We start from the raw sequence: 22,248 nt of genomic DNA on the forward strand, positions 1-22,248 counted from the left end.
ATTGAGTCAATGCTGACTCATAGCAATCCTGCAGGACTGGGTAGAACTGCCCTGGCCAGTTTCTGAGACTGCAACTCCGTATGGGAGTCAGAAGCCCCATTTATCCTCTTATAGTGGATAGTAGTTTCAAACTGCCGACCTTGCAGTTAGCCGCTGAACAAGTAATCACTGTGACAACAAGGTCCCTAAATCTACAATACAATATATAGCTGAGGTATATGAAATAATATGGAAACATAATTGAGGTATATATTATAGATCAATCAAATGAAACAAAATGAAAAAAACCAAGGAGAAAATGAGGAGATAAAGTTATACCTATATTTGAATAATATCCTTCCAAAGCCAATGGAGCAGTTCTGTTTGATGACAGTGTGCTTTGGTTTGGGGGGGGGGATATATAAGACATTATGTAAGGAGTCCACAAAGTGTGTGGGAAAAACATAAATACTATAATATCTTTTGATGATGCCTTTCAGTGTGTCAGGTGGTCAGGGTATAATATCCTGACCATCATGTTCTATATTCAATTTCCAGAGAAATAAGAAGGTATTTTATAGAGATATTTCATTTGAAGTCTTCACTGTAGACTGGTAGCATATCATTAATATGAAAGTTACGGATCAGGGAGACAGCACTGCACTCTGGCATAATTCATAAGTAGATTTTAGAATTTAGCTATGTACTGAACTCCAGTATGTGGACTGTACATCTTTCAGGCAATTTTCCATGTACATTGTCTCACTAAACTATGCTTTTGCTTGTCATTGACCGAGAGTTTCAGATTATATAACTGTACAGCACTTAGGATACTTTAACTGGTAGCAGAACTACTACTTATCAAGTTTGGGGTAAGGGAGAAAACCTCTTATAGAAACTGAGAAGTCTAACAAGGACACTGAAAAATGGCCATTTCTTTCTTTAAGAGATTAGGTAGAATAGTGTCCTTCCATATGACCAGAGCATTTTAAACCTTTTTTTTGAATAAGATCTAAAGTACCAACAAATGGTAAGTGCAGGCTACATATTTCTTTTCGATCTTAACCTGAACAGTGTCTGAATGAGGTTCATACTGTATTGTGACTAAGTTTCATGAAATACTCAGCATATATGTATTCCTAAGAAATGCATTTTACCTTTCTTTTTTGTTGTTGTTTTTATGGATTAAATTCCTTGTTTTCCAGGTAGGAACAGAAATATTTATGGTTACAGAGTCCTGGGTTAAAGGTGAATTATTATGACATTCCAGTGAGATTAAGTGTGATGAATATTTTGATTTGACACTTTGTAAATGTGAAGCATTAATGTTGATCCAAAAATATCAGTACTATATTTGTAGTTAATGCTTTGTACAGTATAAATTTGTACTACAAAAAATTGCTGGATTTTTTTTTTTTGCATTCCATCAATCTCTGAGTAAAATAAAAAGTTTTTTAACCTCCTAGAAGCAGATACTACATGTGTATTTAGGTGATAGGAGTTATTTTGTAAATATACTCATAATTAAAGCCTTTTAGGTGCATCCATTCTCAAGGGAATTTTATTGTGAATTATCATGTAAAGAAAACTCACTTCTAAAGTTAATATCATGTTCTATTTCTATATGGGAAATCACTGATTTATAATAATTACATAAAGTCCCCAGTAAGGCTTTTACCCTTAGTGTGTTTACAATAAGTATGCTCTAGGCAAGCATAAGAAATTGTGGGATAATAAGTTGGTATAAACTAGCTTGACCCCATTAAGTATTTGTACCTCTTCAGAAAGATCTCAGAGTACTAGTTTTAAGATAGTAAGTCAAGATGACATGCTATCCAAAAGTGTTTGGAAGGGCTTTATTCCTACTCAAGTATGCCCTATATTTCTTACCAACTTATTATGACCATTGTAATTCTAACCTTTCCTATTAAATGAACCTTCTTAGCTGTGTACAATAAGCCCAGACTTTTCATGCTCCAATGATAAAGATTACCACCCCCCTTCCCACTCATTACTTTCCATTTCCCATGACCCATTCTAACTTAGGGGTCTCAAAATTAGATTATTCTTATGAGACATTCTAGAAATGTAGTGGAGCAAACGGCTGAGTTTTTCCTGCATATGTATAACCAATATGGAAGCTTTCATTCAATGGCTATTGGACCTCCCACTGTATCCTTCACTTGCATCTGGACCTCTTATTTTTTTTTCCTTCAAGGCAAAGAAATGGGAAATGATCGTTTGATAGGAATGCCATAAATTGTTTATGTTCACTATAGAGAAGATCATAAATTATATCTTCAAAATCGGAACCTTTTGATAGTGAAAGGATCCATGTAAACAATTAAGATAACACAGTAGTCATTAAGTGGAAGTCAGTGGTGTTTGCACAGGATTAAGGTGTGTCTGATTGAAGCCAAGGTATTTTAAATATATATATGACAATAAATAAGATCAAAGCAGAACTGATGCATTTGAATTATGATGTTGGTGAAAACCTTGAAAGCACCACGGACTGCCAGAAGATTAAGCAAATCTGTCCAGGAAGAAAGTAAGAGCCGGAATGCCCTTTAGACGTGAGGATGGTGAGAATTTTTCTCATGTGCTTTGGACATGTTGTCAGGAAAGACCAGTCCCTGGAACATGACATCCTGTTTGGTAGAGGAAGGATCAGGGAAAACGAGGAAAACCCTCAACGAAATGAATTGATACAGTGGCTACAAAGATAACAATAATTGCAAGGATGACCTACAGCCAGGCACTGTTTTGTTCTCTTGTTTATAGAATTCCTACAAGTCAACATTGACTTGATGACAATTAATAACACATCTCCCATCCCTTAATTCTCTCACAGCTGCACTGGTGCAATAGTTCTACTAGGAAAGCCGTGAAAACTGGCGCCTTCCCTGCTTGAGAGGGCTGACATCTGAAGTGAAACACAGAAAAAAAAATATTCTTCTAGGTGTTATCAGGAGCAGTAGCAAACTCCATGCCAGACGAGGAGAGAGAACCAATATCATAGCTAACCTGAGATAGTAATCCCGGTTCTAGCAAGCAAGATTTAACAGGGGGAATTGGGAAAGGAGATCTCTGGTATATAATGTGTCTCTGGTGGCATTGTGGCTACTTTTGGTCTTCTAACCACAAGGCCGGAAGTTCAAAACCACCAGCTGGCCCTCAAGAGAAAGATGAGACTTTCGACTCCCGGGAACAGTTAAGGTCTCAGAAACTCACAGGGGGCAGGTCTACCTTGTTTTTAGGGTTACTTTGAGTTCTACCTTGTCTTATAACAGTTTATCTCAACCTTCCTAAAGCCACAACCTAATACAGTCCTTCATGTTGTAGTGACCCCAACCATAAAATTATTTTTGTTGCTACTTCATAACTGGAATTTTGCTAATTTGTAATTAAATAATATTTTCATTGTTACAAATTGAACATAATTAAAGCATAGTGATAAATCACACAAACAATATGTAATTATATATTGTGAAATATTTATTTCTAATTACAAATAAATGAAATGTTGTCTTGAAGCATGGTGTAGCATGGGTAACAATCTAACAACAGTAAACTACATTGCTACATTTTGCAACAGTATGCTTAAAAAGCCAATTTCATTGCGAGGGTTGAGATAGCTTCTTTCTCACCAAATCGTAAATTCTCAGCGCAGTCTTTGCCAGAGCACAGCGCAGATAATCTTCCACACCAAGTCTACTTCTGTATTTAAACTTGATAACCAAGAAGCTGGAAAACCCTATTTCACAAAGATATGTTATTGGAAATGGAACAAGAAGGCACAACACAATCTCAGACAGAACAGGATATGACTGCCAACACTTGATCCAGAATTTTGTAACTGGCATTGTAGATAAATCAGTTCTTGCTGCACCGCTGTTAATAAGTCCAACGAACTCCTTTTATGCTGTCTAAGGAACATCTTTAACTTTGACTGAAAATGGGCTTCTGGCAAGTGCAAATGGGGAGTCAGGTAGATTTGAAAGGAAATTCCATCTGCAAGCATGTGCAAGTATTCTTTCACAGAAATTATCATCATAATCCTTTTGTCAGGTTCCATGTCATGTTCCTCAAAGAAAGCAGGTAAGATAGGCAACATGTAAATTTTATTTTCATCCCATTTTTTTGTGTGCCAAAGCTGTTTTCATTTCGAATAATCGGATCTTTTTAGACAGACCGAGGCATGTTGCATTTGGTCCTTGCAGTGATAAATTTAACTCATTAAAGATGGCAAAGATGGCAACCAAGTAAGCAGTTCACTTTTATCACTGAAAAGTGCTTCGAACTGTGGTCTTGCTTTCTGATTAAAAACGTTTTGAGTTCATCATGAAGCTCAAAAACACTTTTTAAAACTTTTCCTCTCAACAACCATCTCACCTCAGTGTGAAATAGCAGAGCATTATTCAGCGCATCAAACTCATTGCACAGTTTGGAAAACAGTTGACTGTTTAAAGTGCTCACCTTTACAAAATTGACAGAACTTATGACGCTTTTCATTATCTATTGTAACTTTTGTGTCAGCATCTTCATTGCTAATGTTTGCCAATGTAGCCTACAGTGAGTCCTGATGATGACTTTTGGTGACTCGTTCAATACCAAACATTGAAATCCAGATCGACATCCTAGCATAGCTGGGGCACCATCAGTGCAAACACCACAAACCTTTTCCCAAGATATCTTATGATCTTTCCGATATAAAATTCAGCTGTGTCAAATACTTCATGTGCAGTAGTTGTTGTTTCAAGAGGTTTGCAAAAAAGAAACTCATCTTTAAAGTCACCATTGTAAATATACCTCACGTAAACCAATAACTGTGAATACTTTGCAACGTCTGCAGATTCACCAAGCTGGATGCTAAATACTGAAAGTGGAGCAGATTTAATTTCCTGGATTACTTGATCAAGAATATCAGCAGACATGTCATCTATTTTTCTGTGGACCGTGTCGTTAGATAGGGAAATTGCACTCAATTTCATAACAAATTTGTCTCTGATCATAACTTGAACAATGTCTTTGGCCACTGGCAACAGTAAATCCTCAGCAATGGAGTGAGGTTTCATAGCTCTGGTGATTCTGAGCGCCCACCAACTATGAAGCTTCAACAGCTGCTACGTTTTGTTTGTGGTACTTGCCATCAGTATCAAGTCTGGCTTTCTTAAGTTCATCAGCTTTGCTTCTAAAATAGTTGGTATCTTTGCCGGCAAAGCTTGGATGCTTGCTACCAAAATGTTGTTTTAGTTCATTTGGCTTCCTAAATTCAGCTGATAAATCTTCACAAAAAATAACACATTGTGGTTTCTCAATTCCTGCTATAATTATTGAGGTAAACCCATACTGTAAAAATTCCTCACTGTGTTTTCTTTTCTTAATGCTGTTCTCTACATGATCCATTGTCATGGATGGTTTGCTAATGAAAATAATATATAAAAAGAGCTTTAATAATACAAAAGATGTTACATGACATAGTTTAGTCAATACAGTTCATTAAAGTTTCCTATGATTTACCGTTCTCTGTGTTGGTTCTTTTTACATACCTTTACTATCACAAGGGGCAGTATTCACATCAATCAGAGCTGAATTTAAAAAGACCATCACCATCCAGATTAAGGTCCCATGGTACAGATATATATATTTGATGATTTTGTGCTTACCCAATAATTATAATTCATGAAGTATTGTTTTACCTCCAGTACTGCTGCTTTCTACACAGTAGATGTTTTTAACAGAGTTGCTGCTTTCAACACAGCAACTGATTTCCACACAGTAGCTGCTCTCTACACATGTGCGACTGTTCCACATAAGTACATTATGGCGCCAACCCTGTCACACACACCTGTATTTGTACGGGGTGTATGTGATGGGGTTGGCGCGATGATATCACGCCGGGTACTCTTACTGTTGGCTTATGTGCATGTGGGCGTACCCACCTGGAGACAGCTAGAGGAGTGATTTGATTTCTCAACTCTTAAGACCATCAGAAATGTGTTTTCCAATGATCTGAGGCTACCACTGTGAAACTGTCGGTTGACCCCCTGAGGGGTCATGACCCACAGGTTGAGAACCATTGTCTTATAGGGTTACAACTTGACTAGAATGCAGTGAGTTTTGTATTTGCTATAATAGGTCTGGATAAACTACCACAAAGCACTGATGATCTGCAAGGCTGGATACCATACCCAAGGAAATATCAGAGGGATTCCAGGAGATCTCTCTTTGAATGCATTTTTTCAGCCCCTACACATGCTCCTCATCAAAACATGTGAATTTATTGACACAAAAGGATTGATCCTGGGATCAAACTATGCTGAGACAAGGTTACAACTTAGGAAGCCAATCTTAAAATGGAAATGAGAAATAAAACAAACAAATACTGAGAAGATATAAGGAGCTGCAAAGCATGGAGGAGGGTGGGTAGACTATCAAATTGTCCCAGAAAGTCACTAAATAAGCAAATACTAATATAGCAGTAACAAGTCCCAAGAGAGGAAATTTAGAAGGTAGAGTTATCTGAAAACAATTACTCATGAACTGGAAAGTATCGCTATAAAGATAGAATATTTTAAACAAAGTGAAAAGACTGTGGTTGAATTGTATAACAGCTGAAATTTAAAGTTCCCTAGGGAGCATAAATAGCAAATTCAAGATATCAGAAGAATCAGTAAACTGAAGATAAAGCTCAATACACTCTAGGGAAGAAAACCAAGGGATCTGCATATTCCCACACACCCCATCATAATCAAACATTGGTAAACCCAGGAAAAATAAAAAAATCTAGAAAGCAAAAAGAAAATGACAGCAAATACAGCAAAAACTACTTCTAAACAAATCCAGAAACCAGTGGGTTAACGTACTCAACGTGAGGAAGAAAAACAATAAGATGAAACTGTTGATTAAGAATTCTAGACACAGCATTTGCTTCAAAGGGGAAGGAGGAGGCGTTCTGTTCCCATAAAGGTCTATAGTCTCAGAAACCTCATGTAGGGTTGCTATAAGCTGGGATCAACTCAGTGGCAATGGGTTTGGGTTTTTGTTTTAGATTTCAACCAACATTATCCTTCAAAAATGAAGATAAAAGAAAGACATTCCCAGATAAACAAGGACAGGCCAATTTGCTGCTAGTTGATTTGCCTTAAAAGACATAATTAGAGAAATCCTTCAGACGGTGACATGAAAATAGACACCAAATCAAGACCTCAGAGAGAAATAAGGAAAACTGATAATTATGCAAGTAAAAATAGATACAGTGTAAATATGTAATTAAACCCAATGCAATCAGAATAAATAAAATAAAAATTATGACAGAATCAATGAAATAGAAAAAAGCAAATTAATACAGAAAATTGATGAAACCAAAAGTTGGTGGGGTTTTTTTTAAGGTCCATAAAGTTGATTGACCTTTAACTAGCCTGATCAAGAAAAAGGAGACAATAACAGTTTTCAAAAATTAGGAAGAAAATTATATTACTTCTAGTCCCACAGAAGTTAAATGAATTTCAAGGTAATATTGTAAAGAAGTATATACTTAGAAATTAGACAATTTAGATGAAGTAAATTAACAGGAATACAAAAATTGGTAAAACTGAAACATTTTTTAATTTAAATGGATCTAATACAATAAAAAAGACAATATATATAAACAAAAGTATACCCACAACAAACAGCCCATGTGCAGTCTATCCAGTATTCCAATCTTTCACAAATATTTCCAGAAATTAGAGGAGTAAGGGACATTTTCAATTCCTTATATAAGGCAAATACTTTCTTGAAACCAACACCAGATGATAAATATAATACAGTGTTAAAAAATATCAAAGAAAACTGTATGTATCTCTTATGAATATTGACATAAAAATATTCAGCAAAATATTTACAAGCCAAATACAACAATATATGAGTATTATCCACAATTACCAAATGAGATTTATTGTTAGAACGCAAAGTTGATTTAGCATCAAATAATTCATTAATGTAATATGCCATGTTAATAGAATAACACAACATAACCAACTCAGGAGATACACAAAAACAAATATATTTGAGAAAATTCAGCACCCGTTAATGACAGAAACTTTCAACAAATCAGAATAATAAAGAATTTTTGTAACCTTGTAAAGTTCACCTATGACAAAATTACAGCTAATATCTTATTTACCAAGCAGAGACTGACAGCTTTCCATCTGGTTTTGGAAATCGGGCAACGTGTCAGCTGTCCTTGCTACTCCTCAACTTTGTCCTAGAGGTTCGGTTGGGAGGCAAAGGAAGGGGAAAAAGAAGGAGAGTAGCCGTGTCAGTAAGTGAGGGTATGAGGGTAAGGGTATCATAGTGGGTAAATCTGCTGCCAAGGCCCTCTTTAATTAAGTGTTGTGCAAAAAGAAGTGATGTCGCTTTGTCAACTGAGGCACATCTGATATTCCCTATGGACTTTTTCAATCTCTTCAGTTGTCCTGCACACACTAGAGTGGCTGTAATAAACAAGATGCATAAACAAGTAGTGGTAAAGGTGTAGAGAAGTGAGAACCTCATATGGTATTAGAACATAAAATGCCCAAGTCATTTTGGAAAAATTATTAGGTAATTATTCATAAATTTAAATAAACTTTTAGGTTAAGATAAATGAAAACCATATATCTACAGAAATAATTGTTCCTATCAGAATCAATCATAATGATAGCATATAGAATAGTTTAAAGACCACAATGAGAGGTGTAGATTAGCATAGGGCTCCTAAACTGGGCTGCTTGATTGTTCCTTCCTTGAAGTTTTGTGACATGGTGATGTTTAAGACCTGAAGATCTTTAAAAATATGAATGTGGTCAGAAGTAGCCCTTTGTTCTTAAATCAGTTGGTTCTGACTCTGATAACCCTATAGGGCAGACGAAAATAACTCTCGATTGTACTCTTTGTGAAAGCAGACTGCCTCTTCTTTCTCCCACAGAGTAACTCCTGGCAATAAGCTGCCAACCTTTTGTTTAATAGCCAAGTACTTAGCCACTGCATCACCGTAGCACCTTCCTGTGTTCTTAGACCACACAAAAGTAGATAGTCCTCCCAACAACTGCAGGCCGCTGTCGCTGTCGATGTCTGCATCTTTTTATTCCCTGAGGTTTTGCTGCCGCCTAGTAACGTGCAGAATCGGCTTCTGAAATGTAATCCATTTGTTACTTTCTGTAAAGCCATTCAGATTTTTAACTAGGGCACAATGTGCAACTCTTTTGCTAAAAGGACCCTGCCAAGAGAACCATTTTTGCAATTTGCATTGATTACAGAGCTGTTTCCCAGTGCATCACTGGGTGTTGCTTATAATCTATAAAGTTTACATAATTTTGTCCTGATTAAAGAAGTCTAACACCACTGGCCAATTTTTAAAATGACTGAGATTGATCTGGGGTGAAGTGAGTGTTAAATGTTTTAAAATATATTTAAAGAACTAACATATCCAAAGCAAGTTATTCTCACTAAAGACCCAGAATCTGGAACTCAAACTAGCTTCACAGGAGATTAGAGGAGCGGTGCTGAATTTAAATCCACAACAAAGACAGGAGTTGAGTAAGCAGATGATAGTGCCCCTAATAAGAACCTGGTCTTAAGTTTCTGCTCCATTCTCTCACCCAAGGTGCCCTCAGAACATTTCACTCCCACAATGGCTGGTTTTCCAAGCAATCTGAACCCTACTACGTACTGACAGTTACTGATTTTCTCATGAGGCAGATAGGGAGGAGAACAGTATTCATATCAAAGACACTGGTCCCATTTCCAGGTCCATCTTTGGGCCAAGATATGTGGTCGCCAACAGTGAGTTGGCGACTGTATTTTTCAAGAGCTGGCGCAAAGTAAGACCCATCTGTTTTGCCCAGCCGTTTGCCTGCGTGCCACAAAATGGTCCTGTTATTAGCCCTCTTTGTGGCCCTATTTGAGGTTAGGAATAATGTAAATAAACTCCAGTCCTCTTTGTGATGAATACATCCTGGTAATGAAAAGTGGTGGAGCTGGTAGTGGTAAGTGAGGTTGTGTCTCTATTTTCTCAATTGCTCTGTTTTCTTTGGATTGGGAAACAGACATTTAAGAATGAGTTTGTCATCTGGAAGGGTGGTTGTGACCAAGTTTCCCTCAACAGGATGACAAGATGTTATTTTTGAGCTTCATTACTCTCACCAAGGGAATTAAAGAGAGGGAAGAAGAAATCAGGAAGAAAGTGAAAGTGGAAAAGAAACAGGCCAAGATGAAGAAGAGTGGCATGCGGGCCCGGGGTGGGAAGTTTACAGCAGAGTCGGCTGACTCACTGAGTTGACTTGGTTTGACCTGATCGTCTATTCACTCAGCATCTGGTGAACTGTGGAAAGGGAAACCTGGCGGATTCATTCGAACTGCTAGTTGTCAGTTAAATCGTTTATATGCAAATTTGCAGCCTAGTTTTTATCACCTTTTCTTTTCTGAACTAGACAGTGGATCAGATCGGATTCAGTAACCGTCCTTAATTGGTGCATAGAAGGACAGTACCAGCTGGTGGTGCAGATTTATCTGGAGAAGGGCAGGTTTTAGATATTTGAATCATTTATGGGGGATTTTTGTTGTTCCTTATAATTTCCAAGCATGAGTTATTTTTGTCAGTTTCTTTTATGAATGTTGTGTTGCCTTATAAGGAAATAGGAGCACTCCCCTCCTCGCATCCAGTTGTCCCTGGTGACACGTCAATAAGGTCTGTCTTCACACTGCTACATTTTTAATCTGATTCAAGCAGCAGGAAAGTTTAGTTAGTCAATGTCGGTGAGTTTTAGAAATCTAATCCCATTCATGGATGAATTTAGTGTGAATCAGAGTTAAGTTTACATTTAAACTCCCTGTGCATCAAATTAACACGATACCCAAAACATTGCTCTATAGATTTCCAGGGAAAAGTGAAATAGAATTCACAAGTGAGAACTAGATGCGTTTTCTAATAATAGCTGTAATTTCAGGGGTGATTTATGATCATGCTGGAAATATTATGTGGAAATATTAAAATATTACTTTGCACTAATCTGAAGCTAAACATAAACACACCACATTTAGTACTACAAATATATGAAAAATATATTGCTATGCTCTAAAGTAAAAGAAAGATAATCATGTTATCTTTATTTTACATTTAGAAGAACTATATTTTCAAAATCTTGTCATGTGAAGCTAAAAATAGTGATGACCTGATCTACATGAGTTTGTAAAAACTTTTTATTTATAGATGATATTGTATGTATGAAGAAAGAACAGAATTGTGTATGAAAAAGGAATAATATGTTTTAAGTCCAGAAGTTTATGGCATATTTAGAGATGTTAATATTCAGACTCCTCATCCAAAGATTGAAAATATATATTAGGAAATAAGGATGAGTGGTTATAATTTTAATAGCCAGGAGGTCTGATCCAAACCCCTATAGCCTCCCAGTTCTGCTTCAAATCTTGACTGGTTGTGACAAGATTTATAATATCAGACGAAACGGGGCCCACGATACATTGCAATGGGCATTTGGTTTTACTAAATGCATTCTTTTACCCCTGCTTCACCATCTGCCCACGATCCAGTCAGCCGTTTGACAGTGGGACATCTAAGAGTCCGTGCCCCCACCCACCCCCATTCTATCTGCAGTCATCGTGTTCTTTAACGTGTCTAGTCTGATGCACGGAGGTTCTTATGTTCTTTCGTCTCTAAAAATAACAAGATGATGTTTGGGCTATGAAAATGTGCTTAAGAATGTTTTAAAAATCAGAATATAGTTGAAATCCAGAGGCCCTGGGTTTTCAGTTATATCGTTATGAAAGTCTGAACGTGGAGCCATATTTTGTTTTTCAGAATTGCTTTTTCCCCTCTTTAGATCCCTTTCTTTTCATTAAGAAAACTACTCTGGGAAGAGTTTCTTTTTTCCTTTACAAAAAAAAAAGCTACGCTTGACTGATAATGCATTGCTTTGGATGGTGAAACATTATGAAAGTTTAATTTTTAATTAAATCTGAAATACCAATTATAACTGAAAGAGATTTTAACCTGTTTCTTTTCAGACTGCCTGAAGTTACATTTAGAGACTGAAATCACTGCACCTGAAAAACAAAAGATTGAGCTGCACTGCATTCCTGTAAGTGGAAGCTTCCCATGCCTTTCCCTGTGTCCCTGTAACCAACCCCCAAGGGAAGTGAAACATTGAGAATTAGTGAATATCCGAATGTCCTTGAAGGGATATGCAAACTTATGTGATTTTCTTCTTAAAAATAGCCACCACAAACATTAAGTTGGATTTGATAGCCACTATCTCTTTTTATCCAACCTAAATTATGAATCCTTTCTTCCGGTTTGTTTGGATTACATTAGGGAGGGTGTCGCCCACTGTGCACCAGCCCAATGGCCTGCACGTGGTAGGCAGTATTCTTGCGTGTTGTATATGTCTCATGAAAGGTAATGGAAGATTCCACTTTCCTTGGTGATGTCATTCGTAATTTTTAGTCACCGTGGCAGTGGAAATGGAAAGTTCATGATGACATCACGAATTCCGTTGCCTTGAGGACTTTGGGCAGAACTAAGTAGAATGCATAATTCCCTTGTGTGCCTGTGTTCCCCATTCTGCTACAAGCAGTCAAAATAGCTCATCTTATGGCTTTCCGTGAGCTACAAGGCTGTCTCTCAGAGTCCCATTGTTCCATAAATGCATGTCAGAGTCTACCACAGTCTGCTCTACCCTTTTTTAGCTGCTGTTTTGTCAATGTACTTGGAAGAACAATTAACATTTGGGATTTCAAAGTTTGAATAACAGGCAGTGAATAGAGCCCAAGCGTATAAAAGATTCAGATGCCCAGGGTAAGGAAGCAGAAGCTTCTAGTGGGTGAGGGTAAAAAGAAACGCTTTTTACTGCTGCATGCAAAGGTTGTGAAATAATGCACGGGAAGTCAATCTGCTTTTTTTGTTTTTTTGATGTGTTTTTAATTTTAGATTAAAGTGTACATTTTGGTAATGAATCCAGAAGCTTATGATGTCTTCCTTGGTTTTGTAGTTTAATGTGTTGCAAGGTCTTTAGCTAGAGTCTTAAAATGCTAAAATATAAATATTCCTGAACATTTTATTTCCTTGAGTCATTTTTGAAACACTGGGTGTAGCCGGAGTGTTTCCTGGTTTTTAACGACCTCAGTCTCTGCCCAACAGAATGCACTACTTACTGGTGATTCAGATGGTCTCTCCGTCTTTGTCCAGTCCATTGCCCTCTCTTGTTATTTGCTACAGGTCTTTGTGTCTACTGTAGACAGTTCTGAAAGGGTCTACATTCTATTGTGTTGATTTCTACTCGGTCAGTGTGTTTAAGCACTAGAGCATGGGCAGAGCAAGAACACTTCATTGTCAGGATCTTTAGCAGCATATATATGTTGCCCACTGAGCAAGTTGTCTGTAGGATCGGAGTGCATTAACAATAGTTTTTGTTGTTTTTCTGAAAAATCACAATAATTTTGGTCTACCAACAATAAGATCAGAGAGAACAGGATTTAATTATTAATCATCTTGGTAACCACTAATGTTTGCCACAATGAAAGGCCATCAATAAATTGCTGTTGTTCTCAGTACAATTATAAAATTCATAAAAGTCAGAACCTTAGAATTCATTCTGTAAGACAGAATGTTTACTATGAAGAAGGGTTGAATGAAAGTTTTTGACAGTCAGGAAGAGGATTATAAAGGAATTTGATCATATTTCATTATGCTATGTGTCAACTTCCCGGCCTTTCTCCTCACAGACTTTATACTTCTTTCTCGTGACCAGTAAAAGAGAAATGTTAATCTTCTGGTTTTTCAAAATATGTTCAGTAGTTTTCCATTTAAGGTGTTTGTCTTGTGTCCCATCAACTGGCTATCCCCAAAGTCAATCTACCTAACACCACAACAGTCTGTGCTGCCTCAGTCGGTGTGCCTCAGGAAACGAGAAGAGAGACCTAGGACTTGGGAAGTTGTCAATGGAAGCTTCTGCTTTCAGTACATGAAAAGCCAGGACCGGTGTCCCAGAGAATTCAGGACACTTTGACCTCTGTTAACTCCTGGAAGGTGTTATTTATTTATTTATTTATTTATTTATTTTCACCCAGGGTTTTCTATAATTTCTCCTACATCCCCTCACACCCCCAACTTTAATTTCTTTTCCAAAAGGGGTTCCATCATTTTTATTAAATCAGCTTCTGGTGATGCAAATTAAGGCTCTCATAAAGCTTGGCCTCTGAGGCAAAAGTAGAATGATAAAATTTAGGCCAAGTAAATTGCAGTGTTATGTTGAATAACATTTAAGTATATCAAACAATTTTAGCAACACATTTACCATTTTTAAGATTAAAAAATAAAAAGAAATAAGAGCAGAATATCATCCAACTTTGTAGCTAAAATGGACATAAAATAAATAAATAAACTAAAAAGTCAGTGATCTCATTTTAAAGTAAACTGAGGCTCAGAGTAGGAAAAATAGGTTACATGACCAAACTGACCATCACTGCACATCATACTTAGATATCTAGGATTGAAAGTAGATCACTATTTAGAAACTGGATCTTTGATTTTTTTCTCTAGGCCCTACTTTTTTAGAAACAAGTACTTAAGATTCATTATTATGACCTGATGAATTGCCGTTTTCTCCACAAAGGAGTAGGAAAAAATAGTATATAAAGTAATATTCTGGGGGGGAAATGTTGCCTAAACAAATTGGTTCAAAAAATTTTCCCCATACATTTTTATATCATGCCTTTGATTGTCCTACACATCACATAGAAGCAAATTTATTTGGTTGACTTAATGTTCTTTATGATGATTTGGAAAGCAGGCAGAAGACCATTAGAGACTTCACTAGTTTAATTGGGCTTATAGCATGATGAAACCTGGTTTCCTAATAGAACCATTGTGGCATGGAATTCAGACTTTTCAAGAGCATGCGTGATGCGTGGTATCAGAATGTAACTGTTTCAGGGGTCATTTCCATCAGAGAAAAGTTTTTAAGGCCGGAGAAAAGATGAAATAAACTTTAATAATTTAAAATGAATTACTTGCCCTAATAATTTATTTTAGATTGCCTTTATTGGGTTATGCCATTTAGCAATCCAAAGAGGCGAATGTAGGCGATTTTTTTGTTATTTTACCCAGGGGTAAAGTTCTGAATGCATCTCTTTTTTTAACCCCCCTTAAATTTTATTTTATTTCCAGAGATCTTCCCTCCCACCACTGACATGATGAAGCTTAGGTTACTCCACACAAAAAGTTAGTTTCATAAGTCTCTGTGCCCAAGAGAGAAGGGCATCATAATTCTACCCTTTAAAAATTCTATAAAAACAGCACATAAAGAAAGGGGAGCTGAGGCATGAGGGTATGCCAGAAGAGAAGACTAGATGTAAGTGCTCTTTAAAAATTGTCTTCAATCTCAGCTCTCTTTTCTCTAAAACAACAAAGTACTGTCAATTCTATGTATCCAATGGGAGGGGAAAAAAACCTTTGTGGGAATATCTAAATAAATAAAGTCTCTTTCCTGCCATCAAGGAGTTCATAATTTGTTCGGGAAGTGCATATATCTTTCTTACAGATAAAGTGCCATTTGGGTACCTATGATTAGGTGCCATTGAATCAGTTCCAACTCTTAGTGACTCTAGCTAGATACACAGTATGAAATACTGCCCAGCCACGTGCTGCCCTCATTCTTGTGTCTGAGCCCTTTAGGTCAATCCACTGTGTCGATTGATCTTGTTAAGGACCTTCCTCTTTTTGGCTCCCCCTCTACTTTACCAAGCTTAATATCCTTCTCCAGGGACTGGTCTCTCCTGGTAACATTTCCAAAGTGTGTGAGATGAAGTCCCACCATCCTCCGAGGAGCATTCTGACTGTACTTCTGCCAAGATCAATTTGTTTATTCTTTCGGCAGTCCATCATGCCTTCATTTTTCCTTGCCAACATCATAATTCAAATGTATCGATTCTTCCCCAGTCTTCTTTTTTCAGCGTCCAATTTTCACATGCATATGAGGCAGCTGAAAACACCATGGCGTGGGTCAGACACCTTAATCCTCAAAGTAATCTCTTCGATTTTCAGCACTTAAAAGAGATCTCATGCAGCAGATTTACCCAATATAATGCATCATTTGATCTTGACTGCTGCTTCCATGTGGGTATATGGGAGAAAGTAAATAACTGTAAAAAATGTAAATAATTATCATTTCTTGTGAGCCATCAAGTAATGATGTATTAACAAGAAGTTCAAGAAGCAAACAAGACATTCCATTGCCATTGACTCAATTTTGACCCATAGTGGCCCTATGTGACAGTGCAGAACTGTTCCGTAGGATTTTCGCCGCTGAAATCTATATGGAAGCAGATGGACTTTTCTTCTGTGATGGCACTGGGTTCAAGCTGTCAGTCTTTATGTTAGCAGCCAGTTAAATATCACTTTGCTCTCCAGAGAGTGGTAAAAGGGAAGGTGGGGAAACAGCCAGTGGTAACTGTATGATTTGAGTGTAGGATGATTCTTAAGAGGAGACAGAAAAGAATGTATGGAAGATTGGTGTTTTCCAAAGTGCAATTTTGACACCCGCGCATAGGTCATAAAATCAATTTAAAGGATTACAGTCAGTATGTTTTCCATGAAATTGAATCAAGTGGAAAATAAATTTAAAAGAAATAGTACATCACATATTTTATGATGCTGTATTGCAAAATAATATATTTTTCACTGGCAAGCATGCCCAAATTATGAAATTACTATAAAGATCAGTTGGCTAAATACCTACTCATGTAATTCTAATGATAATATTTTCTCAATTTTATATATGATAAAAGTTTCCATATGATTAAATCGTTTACCCAAGGCCATACAACAAGTAAATGATAAAGGTAGGATTTGAACATGTCTGTCAGAGTCAGATTCAAGTGCAGAGTGGTAGATAGGTGGGTCTTTCCATGATCCTATACTGCTTCTATGATAGGCATGAGTTTAATTATTTTTACACTTGATAACTCAATTATACAAGCATAATGTATACAAGCATAAATCAGAGGGTACTACTTCAGAGCCATAGAAACTTCTATGAAATAAAATGATCAAAATGTGAAACTATTGTTGTTGTTTTTTACATAGCCTCTGTCCAGGGTTATACACTCCTAAAGGCGGGGTTTCTATTTTCTCACCCTTCTCCCAAAGAATTCTATCCACTTCTATTTGTAGCACATAAAACCAGCAGTTTGAGCATCCTTAAAAAAAACTCAAATCATCTTTCTTTGAAGTGTTCTTCAAGTTTTTTGGGGGAAAAGAAAGTCAGAAAGTGAGGGCTCTGCCAGCAGCTGGGGCTCAATTTTCCAAAGAAATCCTTGTGAGACAGTCAAAGAATGAACAGCTCGCTGCATGATCACAATAGAAAAGAAGTTCTTGGGTACAATTTTCCTCGCCTTTTTCTCACCAATAAAATGTTCGGTTTTTAAAAAATTTCTTCATAATAAGTTCTATGATCATCTTATACCCATTTGAGAAATGTTATTAAGATTAGTTCTTTGGAAACATATAACAATTGTTACAACCTTCTCTCTTCCTTGAATTTAATTGGCTCCGCAAAAACAATTATTCAGAAGCCACTGTTTGGATTACATTTTTTTACTGTTATTCTTAAGGCAAACTAATGCACTAAAACAAGTGTATTACTGATAGAACTTGTCTGCAGCCATCCACTGGTCAAACAGATATATTTATGCATTTTTGTTGTAAAAAATCCATGTAGGAAGGAATTGGGCCCATAATAGCAATACTTCTTGACTCATCCTGCATTTCTCATCCTTTTATTGCTCCAAAACTCAACTCATGGATTTTCAATTTCTTTATTTAAATGTTTAACTGGATATCATACTAGCTTCACCGAGTCAGTATATCAAAACCAAATTAATTGTCAAACTTAAAACCATCTTCTTATTTACAATTTTTATTTTCTTTACCCTTATATTTCAGATTATTTTGGAACAAAATCTTTTTTCCCCAAAACTTCTCTCTCTCTCAAATGTCCAGTTAGTGTCCAAATTTTAATTGTCTTTTCTTTGATGCCTCTGTCTTACCGTTGCTATCATCCCTTGTTGCCTGCAGTGGAATAACTCCCAACTGAGAGAGAGGAAAGAGTGCGAGATGAACAGTTCATCCTAAGAATTGCTATTCTCCTAACCTTCCTGAAGCATGAGCCCTACAGAAATGCACTACTTAGTTCCAACAGACTTATTCAAGAATCCAATATTGGCTACTGTCTTTGTTGCCTAGTGCTGCCGTAACACACTCCCATAGCGTGTGGCTTTAAAGAAAGAAACTCTATTTTTCCATAATGCCAAAAGCTACAAGACCAAATCAGGATCATGGAATTTCAGTTTTTGTTTGTTTTATCTGTGGACCTCTCTCTTGATTTCTGATGACTTGGACAATCTTTGATATTTCTTTGCTTGTAGGTGATACCCCTGTGGTAACTGTCTTCCCAGTAGGCATTTGTCTGTCTCTGTGCTCTTTATAGAATTCAGAAGTCATTAAGTTTAGGATCCATACTATTCTGGCATAACCTTATTAGCATAACTAAAGAAAGACCATATTCTCATCAGGATCGCATCCAAGGGGGCAGTGGCTTAAACTTCAATACATATCTATTGAAGACCCAATTCCATCCACAATAACTGCAAAACATTGTAACTAAATATCCCTGGCATTCTAAAATCTAATAATGATCCCATTTCTGATTTAATCTTTACTCGTTTGGTTTGATGTTCCCTGCACTCATAGACCCTTACCCATCTTCATTAATATGTTTTCACTTTTGGGAATGCCCATCCTTCAATTTTTATATAGGTAAAGTGAACTCACCCTTTCAAGTCCATTTTAAATGCTATTAATTATTGGAAATCCATATTCATTGATGTATTAAAAAACAATCCACTTTCCTTTGTCTACTATACTCACAGAGAACTTGTAATACATTAAATGTTGTTCCCTTAAATTCATGCCCACCTGTAACTGCACAGTGTGACCTCATTTGGAAGTAAGATCTTTGAAAATATGATTAACTAAGGAACTCAGTGGGAATCATTTGGATTCTGAATAGATCCTAACAGCTGGTGTCATTATTAGACAAAGGAGAGAGATTTAGACACAAAGGCACATAGCAAAGAAAGCCAGGTGAAAACAGAGGAAGGCAAGCGATAGGAGTTATACTGCCATAAACCAAGATTTGGTTGAGAGATCTCACTTGAAGTTGAGAGATGCAAGGAAGAGTCTTTCCTACAGAATCAGAGGAATCATGGTTCTGCTGACAACTGAATTTCAGACTCCTCACCTCCCAAAAAGGAGGCATGGTGGCATAGTGGGTTACATGTAGGGCTGCTCACCACACGCCAACAGGTCAGACCCACCCGACTCACAGAGGGAGAAGGATGAGGCCGTCTGCTCGTGACTATCTATTGCCCCAACCCCGCAGGGCCATTCAAGTCTGTCCGTAGGGTCACTGTGAGTCAGATGTAACTCAGGAGCAGTGAATTTTGACAACCTCCCAAACTATGAAAAAATGTATTTCTGCTATTCAACACCAACAAGTTTTGATCATTTCTTATAGCAACAACAGGAAATTAATACAGCATTCATCAACACTTTTAAGGAGGAGTTATGATGGCATAAATTAAAACCAAGCTCAGTACTTTACCTATTAAACAAAAACAATGATGAGCTTTGCCAATAAATATCTGCTAATATTAGTGGTTTGAAACCACTAGCTTCTTTGTGCAGGAAAAATGAGGCTGTCTCCTCCACACAGATTTGCAGTGTAGGAAACCCTCAGGGGCAGTTCCACTCTGTTCCAGTAGGTCGCTGTGAGTTGAAACTAAGCGAATGGTGGTGAGCTTAGATTTGTCTGGGTCTCCTTTTTTTGGTTATAATTTTTTTGAAAGTGATAATTTCCTTTTATATTTTAGAAAAATTTTAATTTGCTTGTTTCATTAAAAGACATATTATTTATATTTAATTGGTATTTCTAAACTCTGACGGCATACATGGTTCTGTGGTAGAGTACTTGTCTTCCAGGCAGGATGCCTGTGTTTTGTTGCCGATTCCCAGTCAGTAGGGGTCATGTGCAGCCGTCACTCATCCAAGGCTTGGATGCTGCTACTATGCTGGCTAGGTTTCAGCTGAACTTCCAAAATAAGGTGAACTTGAATGAATGGTCTGATGGTATATTTCCAAAACTAAGCCATGGAAAAATCCTATGGCTCAAAACAGCCCTACTATAAATTAATAAATGGGTAGATGGGTGAATAAATAAATAACTATGTAGATCTTTAAAAAGAAAAAAAAAACAAACTCAACTGCTGTTGAGTCACGGCTGACTCATAGGACCCCCTCTGGATTTCTGAGACTGTAACTGTTTACCGGAGTAGACAGCCCAGTATTTCCCCCACCGAGCTGCTGGTGGTTTCGACCATGTGGATCACAGCCCAACACCTAACCAGTATACCACCAAGGCTCCCACAACAATAGATCATGGAGATACTATCGGCTGATTAGCATTTCACTTCTACTGTGACTACACTGTAAGTTGAGGGCTGACTTGAGGACAACTGATAATAACAAGAAACTCTACAGAATATGCCATAAAACTCATACAATCATTTATACTGTATTCAACAATGCATAATAGATTGAAAACAATTTTGCCATCTCTATTTTAGGGGAGAAACTCAGCCTCAAGAACTCTGTTATTGAGTCAATTCCAACTCACAGAGCTCCAACTTAACAGAGATCCTATAGATCCTATAGTCAGACCTGCCCATTTGGGTTGATAAATCTTCACAGGAGCAGAATGCCCATCTTTCTCCTAAGAAGAGAGCTTACAGGCTCCAACTGAGCAGCTCAACGGCTAACCCACTATGCCACCAGAGCAGTGGTTCTCAACCTTCCTAATGTCACCACCCTTTAATAGAGTTCCTCTTGTTGGGACCCCCAACCATAAAGTTATTTTTGTTGCTACTTCATAACTGCAATGTTGCTACTGTTAAGAATCGGGGGACTCCTGTGAAAAGTTGTTCGACATCCAACGGTGGCACGACCCACAGGTTGAGAACCACTGCACTAGAGCTCCTTTAGGTGAGGAAAACGAAACAAACGAGACAAACAAGCAAAACCCTTGCCGCCATTAAGTCCATTTCTCCACATACCCTGTACAACAGGGTAAAACTGTCCCTGTGGGTTTCCAAGAATATACGTACCTCTTTATGGGAATAGAAAGCCTAGTGTCTATCGTGGGGAGCATTTGGTAGTTTCAAATTGCTGACCTTATCATTAGCCGGCAAAGGCATAACTACTATGCCTCCAGGACTCCTCTTAGGAGGGAAAGAGACCCCTAAGTTAAAATAAAATTTATATACCATCGACACATTTATTAAGTCTTAAACAGGCCAAAGATAAAGACAACTCATCTGGATGAGGGAGACCATCATCAGGAGGACACAATGGTGCACAAAGATTTACAGGAACATCACTTAAATAGGTCATGGGAGTACAAGGGAAGCACTCACAGAAGTCTGATCAGCAGCAGATCAGTGCATCGCAATGGCAGTCGTAATTACTGAAGCAGGAGTGAACGGGACTATAAGTGGGCTATACAGACTGCTCTAGATAGAAAAGCTTTTTAGACTGGTTCAGGGACCTCCTACCAAGTCAGGAGGTGAACCCTAGTGCCACAAATCTGTCAAGGGCATACCGGGCAGATCCCTAAGGGGCCAGACTGCCCCTTTCTGTACTGACTAGTGGTGTGGGATTAATCCACTTTCTAATGGATTCAGCCTGAGGCCAAAGCTATTCACATGGTTGGCTAATGGGGTTAATGGTCAGAAGAAAATCAATGGAGGCTGACTCTATGTAGTTTTAGTTCTTACACTGTGACCATAACCTTCAGTAAACCTGGTACTCAGAATACATAACTTATGGAATTTATAGGTGGTGAGACTTCCTCTCACATCCGTTACACGGGTTTTCAGGAAGGACTGGTGCTTAGAAAAGTACATCATGCTTGATAAAGTAGAGGGTCGGTGTAAACTGAGGATGACCCTCAAGGGGATGGATTGACACAGTGGCTGCAACAGTGGGCTGGAATATAACAAGGATGGGGAGGATGGTGCTGGACTGGGCAGTGTTTCGTTCTGTTGTACATGTGGTCACCATGAGCGCAACAGACTTGAAGGCACCCAACAACAACAATGAAAAAGAGAATA

The 22,248-nt window shown here is 37.6% G+C and overlaps 1 protein-coding gene across 6 annotated transcripts in view; it reads left to right on the plus strand.

Annotated features, from left to right (window-relative positions):
* ZBTB20 (zinc finger and BTB domain containing 20) overlaps nucleotides 1-22,248 on the plus strand; it is a 968,716-nt gene that overhangs the window by 374,224 nt on the left and 572,244 nt on the right. For all 6 annotated transcript variants that reach the window (XM_075542488.1, XM_075542504.1, XM_075542495.1 and 3 more), the window contains exon 4: nucleotides 12,031-12,104. The gene's annotated coding sequence lies outside the window, so the exon portion shown is untranslated. The remainder of the gene's footprint in view (nucleotides 1-12,030; nucleotides 12,105-22,248) is intronic.

The sequence above is a fragment of the Tenrec ecaudatus genome, chromosome 2, assembly GCF_050624435.1.
Source record: "Tenrec ecaudatus isolate mTenEca1 chromosome 2, mTenEca1.hap1, whole genome shotgun sequence".
In the NCBI taxonomy this organism is placed as follows: domain Eukaryota; kingdom Metazoa; phylum Chordata; class Mammalia; order Afrosoricida; family Tenrecidae; genus Tenrec; species Tenrec ecaudatus.